This window comes from Caretta caretta, chromosome 2 (genome assembly GCF_965140235.1).
Source record: "Caretta caretta isolate rCarCar2 chromosome 2, rCarCar1.hap1, whole genome shotgun sequence".
In the NCBI taxonomy this organism is placed as follows: domain Eukaryota; kingdom Metazoa; phylum Chordata; order Testudines; family Cheloniidae; genus Caretta; species Caretta caretta.
This window is the reverse complement of record NC_134207.1, coordinates 179,139,766-179,160,802: the sequence shown is the minus strand read 5'-3', so window position 1 is coordinate 179,160,802 and position 21,037 is coordinate 179,139,766. Positions and strand designations below refer to the sequence as shown.

The 21,037-nt window shown below is 45.8% G+C and overlaps 1 long non-coding RNA gene across 1 annotated transcript; it reads left to right on the top strand.

Annotated features, from left to right (window-relative positions):
• The first annotated feature begins 7,471 nt into the window (after window positions 1–7,471).
• Window positions 7,472–20,422, top strand: LOC142071144 (uncharacterized). The gene is made up of 4 exons (XR_012667146.1): window positions 7,472–7,715; window positions 19,392–19,483; window positions 19,977–20,143; window positions 20,236–20,422. It is a non-coding gene; the product is annotated as an uncharacterized LOC142071144 (long non-coding RNA).
• The last annotated feature ends 615 nt before the right edge of the window (window positions 20,423–21,037 follow it).

Below are 21,037 nucleotides of genomic sequence, written 5' to 3'. Positions count from 1 at the left end.
GAAAAAGATGGGAGCAGGCTGCCCAGTCCTGAGCAGAAGAGATGAGGTGCTGTCATTCTCACTGTGTCAAAGAGTTTTCAATTTATTTAAGAGTATGAGAGGGGACACATGTCAGCCCAGTGTGTGAGCCACGAACCAAAAACACACTGCTCACTGCATTCTCTTCACCCTGTACGGGAGAACTACGCAGTCATACGTCTTGATTCTTTAAAGTTTGTATGCTTCAACTAGTTAATGTTAAAATAATTCTTAGTCAGTTAAACTGGGGAAGGGCCAAACCATGACTAACTCTCAAAAACTCCACACCAGATCCCTCCATTGCAACAGGCAGGGGGTGCTGTCATTGGAAATAAAACACAAACTCATCCCTTCTTGGGAACGTCACTGCCTGCTCACATGCTTCCCCTATTCCTTTTTTTGTTTCAGTGAAATGTAAGACAAAGGTCATGTTAACTTCCCATCATTAAAGATCCCTTGGAATCTTTTGTAAGAATATGAGCCTATGCCCAATGCTGAAAGTATTTCTGTGCCTAACTCCTATTGATTTCAATTTACGTTAGACACCCATAAACCTGGAAGATGTTGGCTCTAGTGTCCTTGTGAAAGTCCAATTTGAGTACTTCCATTCCACTCACCTAAACTTCCCCTTGGAGTTTCAGTTCAAGATGGTGTAATCCTCACTTCCTCTCCAAGCTGTTTTGTAGGCTCATTACATTTCACCCCTGAGACAGCTGCATTACAATATAGATTTATAGGTTTGGAAGGATTCGATTGTTATTGGTAATGGAGGTTCATGTTGATTTCACGGTGTGTGTGCTTGCACGTGTGTATATTGTGTGTGAGGAAGTCCCGATGAAGATGTCCTCACTGAGTTTCTTTCATATTGTTTTTAATCCCCCAAAATGAATATTCTTTTGCAGCGCTTGCAACTCAAACATTGCAACTTTGGGCCAGGACGTAAAAACCAAAAAGTGAAACTGAATAATTTGTAGTCCTTGTCCAAGTGGAAACAAACGGAAAAGGTAAATCTAAGAAGACTGGGAGCATAAAGTGGGTTTATTATGGCTGCTTTGCATTGCAGAAGTAGTTGCATCAGAGTGAATCAGGCAGTGGATTTAAAAATTTCTTTCATTATTATAAAATGATGATTTGAGGTATTTATTTGAAACAGTTAAAAATAGCAGGGTGGGGTTGTGTGTGTGTGTTGGTTTTATTTTATTTTATTTTTACCCTGACTATTCCTCTTTTAAACCAAATCAGCTGAATGCTGGTAGCTATTCATTACAGAATTGCTAAGGGGAGAAAGTATGGTTTGATTTTTGGTGTATGCTTTAATATGTATATGTTTCCTAAGGTGGTTTGCTATAATTGTGTGATACTGTGCACTGAGTAATATACAGGGTTGAAAGAAAAATTTCTCTCTTACCAGTACGGGGAGGGGGGCAGGGGACACGTTTCCTTCCCCCCGCTCCGAAAGGGGCAGGGCCTCAGGCAGAAGGGATGGGGTTGTGGGGAGTCAGCCTCCCCCAGCCAGCCAGCCCGCCCACGCCGCCCAAGGCTCCAGCTGTGATTTAAAGGGCCCGGGGTAGCTGCTCCTTTTGCCCCCACCCGTGCTGGTGGCCCATGGGGGGCAGGGACATAAAAGCACTGCAGGACCGCCGATGAGGACGTGCAAAAGGAGCAGCCCTTTCAGCAGGGTCCTGTAAAGCGCTTTAAAGTCAGCGGTACGGGCCGGGTACAAGGGGCCACTTTTTACTGGTACGCAGTACTGGCCTGTACCGCCTTACTTTCACCCCTGGTAATCTACTTTATATTTGCCTGCAGGTCTCAATAGCCAATTACTGTACATGCAACACTGGGTTTGCTTCTATCATTTCACTTAATTTGCTTTGTGTATCTGCACAGATTACCCCTTCCTCCAAGATGATAAATATTGCACGCAATTCCTGCTTGAATACTGAGCAAAATAACGGGTCAGATTAGCTCGATACAAATTCAAGCTTCTGGGACCCCCTCGTGGTGATAAAGGAGTAAAACTCTAGGGATCAGTTTTAATAGGCTAGTACTGAAATGTGAAGAAAGGTGGTTTCGGTAACTGTAGCTGACAATTTTCTGTGATGTTACATTGTATCAATCACTCTTTCTTCAATGATTTTTTTTTTTAAACCCATATAGATGAGGCGATTTTTAGTGAACAGTTGATGCCAGAAAAGCACACAAAGAATGAAGTTTGTAATTCCAGTGGTAGGAAAGTGCTGTACCAGGACAGAGGAGATCCTATTCTGAAATATGCACAGACCGCTAGAGGCCAAATGCTGATTGTATTTATAGAAATGCGAGACCATGGCTGGCTCTGGCATTGCCTGTCTGTGACTGGTGTCAGAATTTGGCATAATTCTAATGAGCTGGTGATTCTACTATACATCCAAAAGTGATATTCCTGTAGCTGATATTCTCTAGGCCAGACTCTGCCCTTCATCACAGCACATGTTCAAGAACATGATGTAATGTTGAGCAGAATTTGGCCCACTGTTCCATGGCTCCCCAGTGGTCTTCCAGCTGCTGGGAATTGCTGGGCCCAGGGTGCTCCTGCCATGCCTACCTTCTCCCGGGAGTTTCCCCATCAGCCAAAGTGGAGGGGGAGGTGGTGGTTGCAGCGCAGACCTGCCATGCTGGTGCTTTGCCACCCGGGGTAGTTCTTACACAAGGGGAATCCTCAGAGCCAGCTATGCCACCAGAATGGTACGAAGTGATGGAGTGGGTCCTCCTGTGTGTGGAGCTGCTGATCATCATCTTTTGCAGTCAATGCTCCTGTGAGCTGTGAAGCCAAGGCAAGGCTGTCGTATTATTCGGGGTTCACAGCTCTGCTTTGAAGGAACAGCAGGTCTTTGGCATTATTACTATTTTCAGGCAAACTCAATGCATTTCCGGGGTGGTGATGAGCAGAGCTGGTGCCTCAGCTCTAACTACCTCATCAGCCCCCAGAGCCTCACTCCTCTGTGACAGAATTATTAATTTCCACCTGGGCAATTCGGCTCTCTCCAGCCTCTGAAGGTTCCACTTTCCATGGCCTCCAAAGCCCTCTGTAGTTCTCTGAATCGCTAGTTCTTGGTGTTTGTGGATGGACTGAAACTGTGTGCACTTCTACCTGTTAACCCTTTCATTGGTGCTGTTAGAACTGCTTGGGAACTTTGTTTCACCAGGATTTCTCATGGTGAGAATCCAAACCTACAGTATTATTGTCTTCCAAAATGACTTCAGCTTTGTAGAATTTGCATTCATTGGAACTGCATCCCCTTTAATCACAGAAAACCTTCCTGTGTGTGTGTGTGTTTCACACTCGTTCTTCCCTTTCAGTGATTTAAAATGTTGGCTTCTTGGCAAACTGAAAAGAAACAGGCTTATTTTAAATGCTGCTGACCAACTGGTGCACACAACAAGAATCCACGGTGTGTTTCCATGGGCTCTGCATATGGGTAATTATTCAAGATCAGTACATTTGGGAAGACAGAGTCCAAATACCCAGAGGAGCTTTACTGTATTCATTTTAACCTGGGTTGAGAATTTGCTACGGCCTACAATTCCTGTCTCTGCTGCTTCATTTCAAATGAAATTTGATTTTTAAAATTCAGTGTTCCATGTAACTAAAGCAAAACTTTATATTTTGCAAGAACACAGACTAAGGGGTGTTCGTTTTGTGTAATACACTGCTGCTTGCTTATTTGCATCAAGTCCATTCCAATCACTTTGACTCCCATAAGCAGCTAAACTAGTTGCCCATGTGGCCAGCAGAGAGCATAGCAGAGCTTGCACAGTGAATGGTGCTGGTTATAATCTTGTTAATGCCTGACTGACAAACATAACTTTAGTTGTATTCAGTTCTCCTAATCACACGGGTCTGTTTGTTGTTGTTTTTTTCCTATTCCATGCAACAATGTGGCTTTATTTATTAAGCAACAACTTATTGTTATTCTTGATTGATTGGATTATCCAGCAATACTTGCTTAGAGCAATCAAAACAGATACTGGTGTTTTTTTAAATATAATTGATTTGGTTCTTGAGCTTTTGATAAACTTAACCAGTGAAAAGCCAAACCCTTCTCAAACTGCATGGTGTAAATAGCTGGGTTCTGTGCTGTGGCAGTGTGAGGGTCAAGGAATCCTCTTCTTACTCAGACACTGGGGAAGCAGTGAAGCTATGGGGGAGGAGTGGAACTGCTCCTGTGACTCCCCGATCTCTGGTGTGTTGGTGGATGGTTTTGGGGTGTGGTGTGTGGAAGTGAGAGAGGTTGGGAGTGTTTAATGTGGGAAAGGGAAGCTAAAAGGGTTTTTTTTTAATTAGTTCTAAACACAGTAAGACCTCTGGTCATCCTTCACTCTTGCAGTAGTGAGTCCTGTAGTCTAGGTCCAGCTCCTGTGAAATGTCTTTCTCTGTCTCTCTCGTACAAGCCTCCTCTTGTCCTGGTGGAATGTAGCTATCCTGACAGGGCACTTTTCCACAAAGAGAGGCAAGTTCTGAAGTAGGCAGAGCAAATCCCATGCAGGGCTTTGAATATCAGGCCAGATACTTTAAACAACTCTTGGTGACATCCTGCTGTGACCCAGTAACCTCTTGATGCCAACTGGCAGAGGGCACAGGGGGTTATAGGAATCCCCTGGGTGTGATGTCTACATAACAGTGCACCAAAGGGTGGCATGTGGGGGCTCTACTAGCCAGTAATGCCCTGGTCAGCTTAATCACCATGAAATGAATGTGCGGGTAATGGTTAAGAAGTCCTGTATCTATACTGGAAATTAAAGCCTTGAAGTTTAAAAGCAGGTCACCAGATTCTGTACGGTCAGGGGATAGGGGATACTTCTCTCTCTTTGTCTGGTCAGGTGTGTATTGTGCATTGTATTTCTCACAATGCAAGCCTAGTTGCATGCAAAGCCAGATGCCAATTTAAAGATTACAAGGTCAACAAGCGAGAGAGTCCAGAGGGAAGAACAGTTAACAGGGGGTTTCTGTCCCATCCCTTGAAGAGCCAAGGCCAAAAGCACTGGTTGGGAGGTGGGGTGGCTGAGGTCCCTTGGTGTTGTCCATCACTGGTGGCAGGCGCAGCACATTCCCCTTGGCTCTGGGACTACCACCTCAGCCCGCAGGGCACAGTTCTCCTGCAGCAGGCAGGAGAGTGCTCGATCCAGCTGTGAAGAGATGGGAGGCAGAGAAAGGAGACTGAACCTGTTACCCCAGTCAGAGCAGGAGTTCAGCCCCAGAGAACCCCCAGCCTGGGCCTGGAGTAGAGGGGTGAGGTGAGCGACACAGAGACCAGTTTGGTTGAAGAGGGAAGGCACTGACAGACGGCTCATGGTGAGATGGAGTGGGTGGGATAAGCTGGGTTGTGGCGTGTGAAGAGTTAAGGATGTTACGGAAGGGGTGGGGCAGCCACCTTGTGGATGGGCAGTTGGGGTGTGTGGTGGGGAACTCTAGGTTTGGGCAGAAAGGGGCAGGAGAACTCTGGGTTTGGCAGGGGAGCCTAAGTTGGCAAAACGGCTGAGCAAGCCCAGCTGCTGGGGACAGCCTGAGGACGCTCCCACTGGCAGCTTCATGCTCCACCCTGGTGAGGGATGGATGACTGGGGAGGGTACCATGTGCATCCTGCAATGGGGGGAATGTGGCTCCTATCACAGACAACAGAGATGGGAGGGGAGAATAGGACAGATCAGTGCCCTGGGAAGGGAGGTCCTCTGACTCCCGCCCCCCCCCCGCAAAACAGCACATCCACACCCCACTGCTGGCCACCGAGATGGAGGTGACAGCTCAGTGCACAGAGGAAGGTCCTGGATACTCTCCACTGCAAAATAGCAACATGCCACCCTCACCCCCATTGTCCACACCAGCGCTATGTCAGCAGGAGATGCTCTACCGCCAACATCTCTTTCACCTCTCCCAGAAATGGAGTAATTTAAGCCAACAGAAGAGCTCTCTCCCATCGGCACAGAGCGTCTTCACCAGATGCACTCTGGCGGCGCAGGTGCTTTGGAGCATCTGCACTGATGTAGTGCTTCTGGTATAGACTAGCCATCAGAGAGCTTAGCCTCAGTCTAGGGCTTTTATAAAGAAATATGCCGTTCTACCAGCCAACACTCATTTGCACAAACAGCTATACATATGCAATATTTTGCTGCCATAGGTGACTGTCTGCTCTCTAGGGATGGTCGACTATCCAGGTGCTCAAAGTTAAACAAGTGTGTAAGTATCTGAAAAATCCCCTCCAAAATTTGTTTTGGTTCAACCCAAAATAAAACCTATTTTCATTTTTCTCCCCAAAATGAAAAACTGAAATATTTTCATTTCTGATTGAATGAAACATTTTGTTCTTGCCACAGCATTTTTTGTTTGTTTGTGTTTCATTATGTTTTATTTTTGGGAGGGTTTTACCTTTTTGGGGTGGTGGTGTGATTTTTTTTTTTGTGTTTTGGGATTTTTTTTTTTAAAGTAAATCTGACTAAATTTCAAAACAAAATGTTTCAAAATGAAAAGTCAAAATGTTTCATTCTGAAAATGTTGAAATGAAATTTCAACTTTAAAAACATTTTTTTTCAGTGAAACTATTTGTACTTTCAACCCAAATTTGCAAATAGTTTCGGTCAAACTGAAATTGCATTTTTTTGGGGGGAATAAACTGTATCTCAAAACAACGTTGGCCAGTGTGGCAGTGATTTGTAACAAAATATAGTTCAAAACTGCAGTTCTGTGCTGTTGTTCTTCCTGTCATATTGCAGAAACAAGTCAGGAGTTTCTGCTGTTGGTTCCAAGTTGAGAGGAAGGATAAGGGATGTGTCAGGCTTCATACACTTGAAAGGCTGTGGCTCAGAATGTAGAGTGGGTTTTTGTATGGGTTGTCTATGGCTTTCTAGTACTGTGTGATCCCACGTGGCACAATAATAGGTTGCAGCATCCTCTTGGGTTAGTTGGTTTACTCTGAGATTAGAGGTGGACCCAGAAACATCATTACCAGCTTTAAATTTTTCTCTATCAAAGCCTTCATCCATAGAAACTGATCCTGATCTAATATACAGAATCCTCTTTGGAGCTGCCCCTGGGCTCTGTCGATACCAGTGTATATAAGCAGTGTTAAAATTAAAACCTTTGCCAGAAATTTTACACCACATATATGCACTTCTGGTTTCTGCTCTGGTGACAGACAATGGAGTTTGTATCAGAGTTATTTGTGAATATCCACCTAAAAAGAAAAAAGGAGAAATGATATTATAAACCTGAAGTCAAAGGAATTTGGAACGTGTCTGGTAGCTGAAGGAATGTGTACATGTGGAAAAGAACAGAATGGAAATATTACTTACAAGACCATGTCAAAGTCACAATAAGAACCTGCAGCAGTAACATTCTCACTGGTTGGGTTGAACTTGAAACGGAGGACTATGAAAAAGCCCCTCAGATGGAGAGACAGAGAGAGTTGCAGCTGGGGAGAGGAAATGGGTTGTTTAAGCCGTATCCAATGATAGCTCTCCTGGCTGCAGATATGTGGGGCTAAGTTTTCAGAAGAGTCAAACTATGTATGTAGTCAGGTGGTCAGAAGCTAAAATCCCAGGAGGGGGGAGGGGGCTGAAGTCTCATCTGTTTTCATAAACCAACTGGAGGGGTAAAAATGTTTGCAAATCAAGGATTGTGTCCTCCCGATAATGCAGCCACATATACTAAAGCAGAAGTGAAGGTAAGTATGGTAAAACTTGTGTAGTTGTTTGAATAGAATCCCATCTGATTTCCATCTGTCAGGGGCTTGATTTTGGTTTGTTTTACAGGCAGAGGAAGCAGGGGCATGCACAGGAATTTAAATTTGACCGCTTTTGGATGGGCACGTTGGAACAGTATCCGGGGGTCGGGGACAGTAGCAGGGGCCAGGTCACGGCCTGGAGCTGGGGCAGTGAACAGTGGTCAGCTGCCAGGGCTGGAGTAGCGGCTGGGGCTGGAGCTAAAGCAGCAATGCACATTTTTTTAGATGACTACTGAGGGGGGGGGGGCTGTGCCCCTGCTTGCCCCCACTTGTGCATGCCCCTGGGCACAGGCATATGAGGAGAGCATGTAATGTGGTTATGAGCACGCTTCATTGCTCCTAGCAGTGCCTGAATCTGTGCTCAGTGGCTCACGTGGGCCAGCACCGATGTCCATGCTGGCTGGGCAGGAGCACGCTCCCTCCCATTACAAATCTGAGTCTGCATCTTCTCTCAGGTGTACACATAGTCACTGGGCTGCACACCGGCCATTGTCAGTTCAGTTGTGTGCTATTGGTGCCCACTACTGAGATATGACACGTGCTCGTGTACATTAATAACTGACCTTATCCTGTCTTCCAAAAAAGGCCATTTGTACGCTTAATTACTGGTATGTATTTTTGCTGGTGTAGGTAAAATGTTGCCACAAGGTTTCATTTTAAAGATATAATATAAGCACATCCCTTTGAGATATTAAATAGCATATGTGATGGAGTGTGTACCACACCCTGGCAAAGAAAGAGTTAACCTGGGCCCCTGCCAGACAGCAATTAGTGCATCCAGTTGCATCTGGAGGGTGGGCCAGGCCTAACTTAGAATTATGCTCAGCTAGGTAGGACTGGGTTGGTGAATTAAGGATGAATGCTAGCTGGGAGGAGTAGGCTGTCTCTCGCTGCTTGCTACAGGGTTCTTGTACACTATTGAAACCCAGATTGAAGGCAGGCCTGCCTATGTTCCCCTACTGGCTGCCAAAGAAGGGTGGCATAAAAGGCCCCTCAAATGAGGGGTATAAGGGTTACTGAGTCCCAAGTTGGGCCGAAGATCTGTCATAAGGTCATTGGACTGTTTTGTGTGACTCTCTGTAACTCTGGAAGGGGTGGGACTGAATGTGACCTGATGGAGGGCTGAGGTACAAGGAGTAGACCACAGCAGGGCTGAGGTGGCTGTTGGCGGGGGGACCAGAGGAGACAACTTTGCCAGCCACATGGGGGCATTTTGATGGTGAGTTAGCCTTTGACAGCATATTTAATTTTTATCAATGTTAAGACATCTGTATACATTGCACTTTGGAGAATGTGTAAATTATTGTAATACAGTGGCCAGAGATCATCTGAAGACTCACTGTTCTCTTTTCAGCCTTTGTAGCTGAAAAACCAACATGAACTTCTTTCCCTACCTCACAAAGAGGTGTTGGGAAAGGGGTTCTGGAGACTGATTATAGAACTGATCAGGGTTGGTAGTGGAGGGGACTGTGGGGATAGGTTGGAGCTGGTAAGGGAACCTGTCCCTCCTGGGTAGGGTAGCTAATATACAATGAATTACTTTAATCTCTCATTATTCTTCTAATCAACTCAAACCCTCAAATCCTGACACCGTCTCTTATAAAACTCCAAATGCACAATAGCTTTCCTCCAAGAAACTCCTTTATCTGCTAATGAGTTACAAAAAAACTGCACGGGACTGGGTAGCAGTTTCTGTTTTGGAAAGTGTCATCTCTGGATCCACTTGACCTTTAATTCTGCTTGATTGCACTTGCACAAATTATTGACTGGTGCTACTGGGCCACCAGACTGTGGTATGAGAGTCAGGATTTTCCTTCTCTGTATTCCTCCAAATGTTCTTAAAAGCCCTTGATAGATACTGTGATACCCTGATTAGTGTATATGTGCAAAGAACATGGATGGTACCCCAAATGCTCAGCTACGTTCCATAAACCCAGTCCTGCTCGCAGCTAAAGAAAACTCTTTTTCAGCCAAGTGGAGGGGGCTGTGCTTTGGGAGTAGAAGGATCTGAAATGTATCCCTGCTGCTGCCAGGGAGTGCCAAGGCCACAGTGAGTAGCATCGTGACAATTTCAGTGGTCATGGATTTCTTTCTTTTCATTAAATGATGGAATGGAATTTCCACTCGGCTCTGCTGTCTACATTACACCTTTTCCCCTCAAATTTCTCACAGTTTTTACCCCGGGTCAGTTCTATTGGTGGAAGCAAGTACGGGAACGCTGCTATAGAAAGGTTCCTGTGGCTGCCAGCAGATTTATGTCTTTCAGGGTGTGTTGTCACTCTAGATTTACCTTGGCTCTTACCCTGGTTTTAGCTAAAACCCCTCTTTCCTCCTCACACAAAACCCTTATTCCCAGGCTTTATGTCTTTTGAATCTGGGCTTGCTTGCCTGGCTGGAAGTGTAGATTTACAGCCTGGATTTTGCTCTAAGGTAGGACCAAAGCTGCCCACTTTGCAGTGGGGATGCAGCTGAATCCCAGGTTGTGGAGCTCAGGTTTGATAGTCCTCTAATGCCATCCCACAATTCCCCGGGGCTGTATTTTCTGGCCTTCTACCTATAGTACTAACTTCCCATTCACCTTGACTGGCTTTTATACCCAGTCATCATTTAACCCCTTGTTTCATCCAGCCTGCTCCACCTCTGCCCTGCTCAGCTCAGTCGAACAGCTTGAGAAGATGCTGTCCTGGCATGTCCTCGCTGGTCAAAGCATCAGGGCTTGTTGCTCTCTGGTGTGAGCACGGCAAAGAACATGATTTTGGGAGGTGCACCTGAAACCAGCATCTGTGCGAGAGCATCTGCAAGAGGCTGGCAGAGGAGGGGATCCAGCAGATGGCTCTCCAATGTTGGGAGTGAATCAAAAACCTTCAGGGTGCCTATCACAAGGCAAAGGATGTAAGCAAAAGTCCGGCAGTGGCCTAATCTACCTGCCCTTACTCTGAGGAGATTAACTGGGAGTTCACCACCACCCTGAGTATGGATCCCTCCCTTCTTGCATGACAGGCTTTTTGAGCTGGGACAGTGTGAGTTCTAGACTGGTGCAGAGGGGATGAGGACAGCACCACAGGGTTCTCTGGTGGCAGAGGAGCAGGAACAGAGCCAGGACCTGGACTAGACCCGGAAGAGACTCTGTGGCCAGCTGGGCTGGGGAAAGTCCTACATCCATGTTCTGAAGATCTGTTTGGGCCCAGGGAATGCGCTGGAGAGGAAACACCAGTGGAGCCAGAGCTGCAGCTGAAAAGTGGCCATTGCTGCCACCTTTGTTGTCACTATGGGGGGAGGGGGGGGAATTGCAGGAGAAGTGGGAGAGATTTCTGGATTACAACCAATAAAACTATTGTTATGGAGGATATTTATGTGCTATTGGGTGGCCTTAGCTTCAGTTGCGGGTGGAATGAATGCCAGTTCCCTGGTTCCCCTTTCTCCAAACTCCCCACCCTGTGTGATCCAAGTGGGAGGTGAAGGGAATTTAAATGTGCAACTCTTGATTTGGTCAAGCAACTGTTGCATTGATGGTGGGAGGGCATCCCATACCGGTTTAGCAAGCTTAAGTACATATTTCCACATATTCTTCTTTCTATAGCTGTCACACTGTTATTCCAATACTAGTAATACAGCACTATGGCAGGAAGACTGCATTATAATAAATCCCAGTTGCTGTACCGTGTGAAAACGTCTCCTGGTGACAATGGCGTGGTGGTGTTGTGCATGTGTGGCAAAATGTTTCGAGGGTTGGGGACGGGGCAGAGGCAGTTCCATTGTCTGCAAGTTTCTGCACCCTAGTTCAGAAGCCTGGTAATATTTGTCTGAATTTTTCCCCACTCCTGGTTAGTGATTTTTCTCCTCTATAATAAAATTCTTAAGCATCAAGACAGTCAGGGACATACTACACTGAATGAGAGTGTGTGGCACAATCTCTCACCATAAAGAAACTGAGGAAGCACCTGATCAGCATCGTATACAGCAAACAGGAGAATATCAAGAATGAGCTCTCAAAACTGGAGACTCTCATACAAAACCAACCTTCCACACAAACTTCCACTTGGCTGGACTTTACAAAAACAAGACAAGCCATTTACAATGCCCACTTTACTTCTCTATAGAGGAAAAAGGACAGTAAACTATCTAAACTCCTGCATGCCACAGGGGGCTACAACAGTGGTACTCTTAACTCACCCAACAATATTGTTAATCTATCCAACCACACACTTAGCCCGGCGGCAGAGTCTGTCCTATCTCGGGGACTCTCTTTCTGCCCCACCACCCCCATGCACATGATACAGTTCTGCGGTGATCTGGAAGCCAACTTTCGCAGTCTCCGACTCAAGGAATATTTTCAACACACCACTGAACAGAGCACTGACCTACAGGAACCCTCCTCCCAACACTACAAGAAAAAGAATTCTGCATGGACTCCTCCTGATGGTTGAAATGACCAACTGGACTTCATCGAGTACTTCCACAGAAGTACACAGGCAGAATTGTGAACAAACAGCATCACTTGCCCCATAACCTCAGCTGTACAGAACACCACGCCATCCACAACCTCAGAAACAACTGACATTATAATCAAGGGGCCTGACAAAGGAGGTGCTGTAGTCATCATGAACAGGTCTGATTATGAACAGGAGGCTGCCAGGCAACTCTCCAACACCACATTCTACAGACCACTATCCTCTGATCCCAATGAGGAGTACCAAAAGAAACTAACCATCTGCGCAAGAAACTCCCTGCTACAGCATGGGAACAAATCTACACAGACACACCCCTGGAGCCCCGACCGGGGTATTCTATCTGCTACCCAAGATCCATAAACCTGGAAATCCTGGATGCCCCATCATCTCAGGCATTGGCACTCTTACAGCAGGATTATCTGGCTATTTGGACTTTCTCCTCAGACCCTACGCTACCAGCACTCCTAGTATCTTTGAGTCACCACTGACTTCCTGAGGAAACTACAATGCATCGCAAAAAGAAAAGGAGTACTTGTGGCACCTTAGAGACTAACCAATTTATTTGAGCATGAGCTTTCGTGAACTACAGCTCACTTCATCGGATGCATACCGTGGAAACTGCAGCAGACTTTATATACACACAGAGAATATGAAACAATACCTCCTCCCACCCCACTGTCCTGCTGGTAATAGCTTATCTAAAGTGATCATCAGGTTGGGCCATTTCCAGCACAAATCCAGGTTTTCTCACCCTCCACCCCCCCACACACAAATTCACTCTCCTGCTATTAAGCTATTACCAGCTATTAATAGATAAGCTATTACCAGCAGGACAGTAGGGTGGGAGGAGGTATTGTTTCATATTCTCTGTGTGTATATAAAGTCTGCTGCAGTTTCCACGGTATGCATCCGATGAAGTGAGCTGTAGCTCACGAAAGCTCATGCTCAAATAAATTGGTTAGTCTCTAAGGTGCCACAAGTACTCCTTTTCTTTTTGCGAATACAGACTAACACGGCTGTTACTCTGAAACCTACAATGCATTGGTGATCTTCCTGAAAACACCATCCTGGCCACCATGGATGTAGAAGCTCTTTACACCAATATTCCACACGAGGATGGACTAGAAGCTGTCAGGAACAGTATCCCTGATGAGGCCACGGTACACCTGGTGGCTGAGCTTTGTGACTTTGTCCTCACCCACAACCATTTCAGATTTGGGGACAATTTATACTTTCAAGTCGGCGGCACTGCTATGGGTACCCACATGGTCCCACAGTATGCCAACATTTTTGTGGCTGACTTAGAACAACGCTTCCTCAGCTCTCGTCCCCTAGCACCCCTCCTCTACTTATGCTACATTGATAAGATCTTCATCATATGGACCCACGGGAAGGAGGCCCTTGAAAAATTCCACCTGGATTTCAACAATTTCCACCCCACCATCAACTTCAGCCTGGACCAGTCCACGCAAGAAATCCACTTCCTGGACACTACAGTGCAAATAAGTGATGGTCACATAAAAACCACCCTATACGGGAAACCTACTGACCGCTATACTTACCTACATGCCTCCAACTTCCATCCAGGACACATCGCACGATCCATTGTCTACAGCCAAGCCCTAAGTTACAACCGCATTTGCTCCAATCCCTCAGATAGAGACAAACACCTACAAGATCTCCTTCAGGCATTCTTAAAACTACAATAGCCACCTGGGGAATTGAGGAAACAGATTGGCTGAGCGAGACGGGTACCCAGAAGTCCCCTACTACAGGACAGGCCCAACAAGGAAAATAACAGAACACCACTGGCCATCACAGTACAGCCCCCAGCTAAAACCTCTCCAGTGCATCATCAACAATCTACAACCTATACTGGAAAATGATCCCTCACTCTCACAGACTTTGGGAGGAAGGCCAATCCTCTCTTACAGACAGCCCCCCAACCTCAAGCAAATACTCACCAGCAACTACACACCACACCAAAGAAACACTAACCCAGGAACCAATCCCTGTAGCAAACCTCGTTGCCTACTCTGCCCTCGTATCTACTCTAGTGACACCCTCAAAGGACCCAGCCACACCATCAGAGGCTCATTCACCTGCACATCTACTAATGTGATATATGCCATCATGTGCCAGCAATGCCCCTCTGCCATGTACATGGTCCAAACCAGACAGTCTCCACAGAAAAGGATGAATGGACACACATCAGACATTAGGAATGGTAATATACAAAAGCCAGCAGGAGAACACTTCAATCTCCCTGGACACTCAATAACAGATTTAAAAGTAGTCATTCTTCAACAAAAAAACTTAAAAAAACGATTTCGAAGAGAAACTGCAGAACTACAATTATTTGCCAACTTAACACCATCAATTTGGGCTTGAATAGGGACGAGGAGTGGCTGGCTCACTACAAAAGCAATTTTCCCTCTCTTGATATTGACACCTCCTCATCAGTTATTAGGAGTGGACCACATCTACCCTGACTGAATTGGCCTTCTACATTGATTCTCCCCTTGTAAAGTAACTCCCTTCTCTTTGTGTGCCAATATTTATTTATGCCTGTATCTGTAATTTTCACTCCATGCATCTGAAAAGTGGATTTTTTACCCATGAAAGCTTATGCCCAAATAAACCTGTTAGTCTTTAAGGTGCCACCAGACTCCTTGTTGTTTTTGTGGATGCAAACTAAGACGGCTATCCGTCTGATAATTTGTATATAGTCAGGGTGCTGAGAGCCATTGAACCAAACTGTAAAACCTGCATATAATGGAAATCACTTCAAGCCAGGAGGTGTAACAGCATCCCTAGTTCCAGCACCTATGACCACTCCGTTAGCTTACTAGCCCTCTCCATTCATTGACTTGCTGTTCAGTCAGTAGGGGCAATGTCATTGTCTTGATAAATGGCTGTCTATCACAGGCCTGGAAAAGTTGTTTTCTCATCTAGTCAGGGATCTTCAGCAAACCAACATCCTCCAAAGGTTGTCCCTGCCTGTGATAGTGTTAAAACCAATATTGCTAACAGCCCCTGGGTCTGTGTGTGCCGACCCCTGTATCGAGTGCAAAAAATGGTAGCAAGTGTATAGAACATTCAGGGAGGGAGTTGATGGGAATGGCTTTCTAAAGATGATTAACCAGAAATGAAGGAGGAAGTGGATATCTGACTTATAGTATAAGTATCTGGAGGGTGTGTCAATGACATGCTATGCTGTACCTATAAAAGTTAGCTTTTATTACCCCCTTTTTAAATCTATACCTGCCATACTTAAAAACATCAGTTGTATGTGATGGTCTTGTATCTAGCTCAGAGGAAATGGGTATCTACTCGTGCTCTCAGATGATTAAGATCATAGAATCATAGAATATCAGGGTTGGAAGGGACCCCAGAAGGTCATCTAGTCCAACCCCCTGCTCAAAGCAGGACCAATTCCCAGTTAAATCATCCCAGCCAGGGCTTTGTCAAGCCTGACCTTAAAAACCTCTAAGGAAGGAGATTCTACCACCTCCCTAGGTAACGCATTCCAGTGTTTCACCACCCTCTTAGTGAAAAAGTTTTTCCTAATATCCAATCTAAACCTCCCCCACTGCAACTTGAGACCATTACTCCTCGTTCTGTCATCTGCTACCATTGAGAACAGTCTAGAGCCATCCTCTTTGGAACCCCCTTTCAGGTAGTTGAAAGCAGCTATCAAATCCCCCCTCATTCTTCTCTTCTGCAGGCTAAACAATCCCAGCTCCCTCAGCCTCTCCTCATAACTCATGTGTTCCAGTCCCCTAATCATTTTTGTTGCCCTTCGCTGGACTCTCTCCAATTTATCCACATCCTTCTTGAAGTGTGGGGCCCAAAACTGGACACAGTACTCCAGATGAGGCCTCACCAATGTCGAATAGAGGGGAACGATCACGTCCCTCGATCTGCTCGCTATGCCCCTACTTATACATCCCAAAATGCCATTGGCCTTCTTGGCAACAAGGGCACACTGCTGACTCATATCCAGCTTCTCGTCCACTGTCACCCCTAGGTCCTTTTCCGCAGAACTGCTGCCTAGCCATTCGGTCCCTAGTCTGTAGCTGTGCATTGGGTTCTTCCGTCCTAAGTGCAGGACCCTGCACTTATCCTTATTGAACCTCATCAGATTTCTTTTGGCCCAATCCTCCAATTTGTCTAGGTCTTTCTGTATCCTATCCCTCCCCTCCAGCGTATCTACCACTCCTCCCAGTTTAGTATCATCCGCAAATTTGCTGAGAGTGCAATCCACACCATCCTCCAGATCATTTATGAAGATATTGAACAAAACCGGCCCCAGGACCGACCCTTGGGGTACTCCACTTGATACCGGCTGCCAACTAGATATGGAGCCATTGATCACTACCCGTTGAGCCCGACAATCTAGCCAGCTTTCTACCCACCTTGTAGTGCATTCATCCAGCCCATACTTCCTTAACTTGCTGACAAGAATACTGTGGGAGACCGTGTCAAAAGCTTTGCTAAAGTCAAGAAACAATACATCCACTGCTTAAGATTAAGAAGGCAACTGTGTGTGTGTGTGTGTTGGGGGGGGGGGGGGGAGTGTACACTTTTGAAAGTCCATGGCGCAGAATACAGAGTGAGGTTTTTGTACAGGCTGTCTATGGCTTTCTAACACTGTGCAATGCCAGTAGGCACAGTAATAGGTAGCCATGTCATTGTAGGTTAGTTTGCCTACTGTTAAGATACAGGTGGACTTTTCAGTTGTCTTGTCAACCCTAAACTTGTTCTTGTCAAAACTTGATTTCTCAGCTTGTGTCTTAAAGTAGAGTATCTGCTCCAGAGCTTCTCCAGGTATGTGTCGATACCAGTGTATAACAGCACTCCCGAAGTTCTCAGTGCCAGAAGCCTCACAGACGATACGTGCAGTTTTATTTTCTGCCCTGATAATGGACAACTGAGCTTGTCTCAGATGTATTTGGGCACATCCGTCTAGAAAGAGAGCAAGAAAAGAAAACCAGAAATTAACATAGAATGAATCTGGAGCATGGTGAGTTGTGACTCAGTAATGTACAATTGTGTAGAAAAGGGTGGAAAAGGAAACGTACAAGACAAAACCAAAGCCAGAATAACGATGTGGAGCAGCAACATTTTACAGGTTTTGCTTTGATCTGCATCTATGAGAAATATGACTGTTGTGTTGGGATGGACAGAGAGGTGCATTTGAGGACAGGAAGTGACTTATTTAGTTAACAGGGGATGAGGTTTTGCTGGCTGCATATGCTAATTTAAGATTAGTAGAGTTATGGCTGAAACTCCTCCCAAGTTAATGCTCTTTGATAAAAGTATCCGGCATGAAGCAAACGCTTCCACTGTCTTTAGACCAGTGTGGGTTGCATCATAGAAGTCTGTGTAATGAAGGATTGGTCTTTTCATTATATTACAGTGGTTCCAAGAGGCCTCTGTCCATTTGGTGTCCACATTGTGTGAGTTACTGTACATAGCAATATATGGAGTGACTGTCCCAAAGATCTTCAGTCTAAAAGGATATTTGCACTAGCAGAGAATATTTGGTACTTCATGTTTAAATATACCATATCGCCCACCCTCCCCAACCAGAGTTATTATTTGCCAGCAGATTTCTTGTAGGAGTCTCAGCAGGAGTGGGTCTTGAGAGGGATTCGAAGGAGATGAGGCTAGTGGTTTAGGGATTTGGGGGAGGGGGCATTCCACACATAAGTGGTGGGGAAAAAAGCACCAAGATGTTTGTGGGCAGGGATGCAAACTTTGTTGCTTGTTTGTACAGTGCCTTGTGCAGTGTGGACCAGATCTGTGACTGGGGTTCCTAACTATGACTGTAACTAATATAAAGATGAAGGGACTGGCAGAGCCATGTTGATGTCACAGTGAAGACTAATTTTCTTGAGGGTTATTTTCTTTCCCTGTTGAAGATGGGAGGTGCTGCCCTGAGGGGTGCTGTCGTTGGTACACCACTCGGAACGCTTCTGAAGATATTAAGCACTTCCCAGGATCCTTCTCTCACTGAGTTTCCCGGATGTGAAGTAGTGGAAAATCACTTCCTACTTCAGTGTGAGACTATCCCTCTGTTCTATAAATAGTGATGTACTGACAGTGGCTATTATGTCTGTGAGCTAATGCCCTCTGCTGATATAGGATGGATGTGCAATTGTACATTTGCAGTCAATTTTGTCCTACTTCTGAAAAAGGGCCAACTCTACACTGATGTTTCTGTTGAATTAATTTACGAGTAACCTCATGTTTTCTTAAACACTTCTTTGTTTCCTTGTGATCAGAGCTAATCAAATCCATGATGTCTTTTTTTCTATATTGTAGCTCCATTAGTGTTCCTGTCTTTCTAGAATCATTCAATAAGTGATGCTTCCACATCTGCCCTTCTTTCCAGTATCATCTGCGATCACACGCTTTCCCCATAGGTTCTGAAGAACCTGACTCCCTTTATCCACATTGCTCTAGTAACCCTCCTTAGACTATAAAATCCCTGGGGCAGGGACTCTTATTCTGTGACGTTCCCTGAACATTCATGCTAAGATTGAAATTCCACAGGATAATATCAGTTCAAGCAGAGTGTGGCCTGCTGTCACACCATGTGTTTTCTGTTGAACTGGCTTCAGAGACTAAAGATAGGCTGGTCCTTCAGAACAGAACTCTGTGGTTTTTATAAAGTGAACAATAAGCTCTTTGTGGTTCAGGGCTAATTAAACAGCAGAAAAGCAACCAAAATAAACTTACTCCTGTTTTCATCGGAGTAATATCAAAATGTAAAGTGGCCAGGCTGGTTTGCAGTGCCATTAGGTGACTTGTGGTCTGATCCAAAGCCCATTGAAGTCAATGGAAAGACACTTAGGGCTTGACGCAATGGCCATTGAGATCCGCAACTGGAATCTCTGGTCAGTAACGTGAGGCTCCGTACCTGGGGAGGACACTATGCAGGATGAGCCCCAGTTCCTGGGGAGATATAAGGAGGTACATTGTTGCACCTGCACACTGGGTCCAATGCTCCTGTTTTACTTTCACTTATTTCCTGTTTCAGCAGATGAATGACGTCTGGATTGGGAGACTGTAGTGTCAGGCAGTTATGGGGTGAGAGCCTGGCCCCATTTCCTTCTCTAGAGCCAGATTTTTCACCCCAAGTGTTCTGCTTCTCTAGACTCAGCCTGACACGGAGCGGGAGCTGGAGCTGCCAACAGCTAAATACCCTGAGTAGCTGGAGGGACCTGAGGGACCCGCTCGAGAGAACGGGTAGGAAGTTGCACAGTGCAGTGTATCCATTTGGTCAGCGTGTTGCGGATGGCTCCCCGCTGACCCAATGACGGGACTCTCCCCTCCTGTCACTGTTAGGGCCCTGGGCTGGAACGCAGTGGAGTTGGGTGGGCTTGCGTTCCCCTACCCTGGCCAACCCGCCTCAGGTAGCAGAATCCTGACAACACCACTGACTCTTACCGGCGCTCTCCCTGCCTGAGGGGCATGCCAGTGACTCTGGCTGGTGCACCTCCCTACGCTAATTCCCCAGTGACAGAAAGGTGTGACCAAGGCCTGCCAGTGAGGCAGTAGCTCCCCACCGCCCCCCAGCGGCTCAGTGGACCAATTGAAACTTGTCGCACATCCCCAATCCCCTGTCCCAATTTTTCACACTTGCTATCTTGTCACCCTAAGTGTGAGCAACACACTTACAGGAACAAAGCATAGCGAGAACAAAAGTCTCTAACAGCAACATTCTTGCTACTCTTGTTAGAACTCCAGCCAAGGAATGTAAACGACGGTCTTGAATGGAGAGAGACGTGTAGATGGGGAGAGGAAGTGCCTCATTTAGGTAACCTCCAGTTAAGTGGTACTGGCTGTAGAAGATTTATTGAAAGCTGAGTTAGTTACTGCTGCTCAGTATGACAACTTTGACATTGGGTGAGCGTCAACCCTAGCACTAACCTCAGATCCCTTGGGTGTGTTTCAGGATCAGTGTTGATTATTATTACTGTTTATTACTTATATTCCAGTAGCATCCTGAGATACTATACCGGACCTGGGCCCCGGGGTGAAAACAAAGAGTCCTGCCTCACGCTGCTGACAGCCTAAAAGAAGGAGTGACCTCTCAAGCTTGTGGGAAAGGGAAACGTCAAAACACCTTTATTTTTATTTTTACCATGTCATTGTTTATGCACAAATACACTGGTTTTTGTTTTCTCCTCGCTCACCCCTAAAGTCAGTCATTATGTGTTAGCAGATTTCTTGTACATCCTGTGGAATAGAAATCTTGCAGAGGAGAAGGTAGTGATATTCCATGTGAGACAAGGGGCCTGTTCCATGAGTACATGACAGTATGGAAGAAAGCACGAATGAATTTGTTGGAAAATGTAATAGGCAGGTGGTGGACAAGACGGGGGAAGAGAAGTGCTGCTGACCGTGCAGTTAAAACTGTAGTTGTCTTTCTGTCATTCACTTATCGCTTGCTCAGAGAAGCTGCTGAGCCTTTCCTGATAGAGAGAATGAGTCAGTGCCCTCAGATCGCATGGATACCAGTTTCAGAGGAACAGCCGTGTTAGTCTGTATTCGCAAAAAGAAAAGGAGTACTTGTGGCACCTTAGAGACTAACCAATTTATTTGAGCATGAGCTTTCGTGAGCCACAGCTCACTTCATCAGATGTGTACCGTGGAAACTGCAGCAAACTTTATATACACACAGAGAATATGAAACAATACCTCCTCCCACCCCACTGTCCTGCTGGTAATAGCTTATCTAAAGTGATCAGCAGGTGGGCCATTTCCAGCACAAATCCAGGTTTTCTCACCCTCCACCCC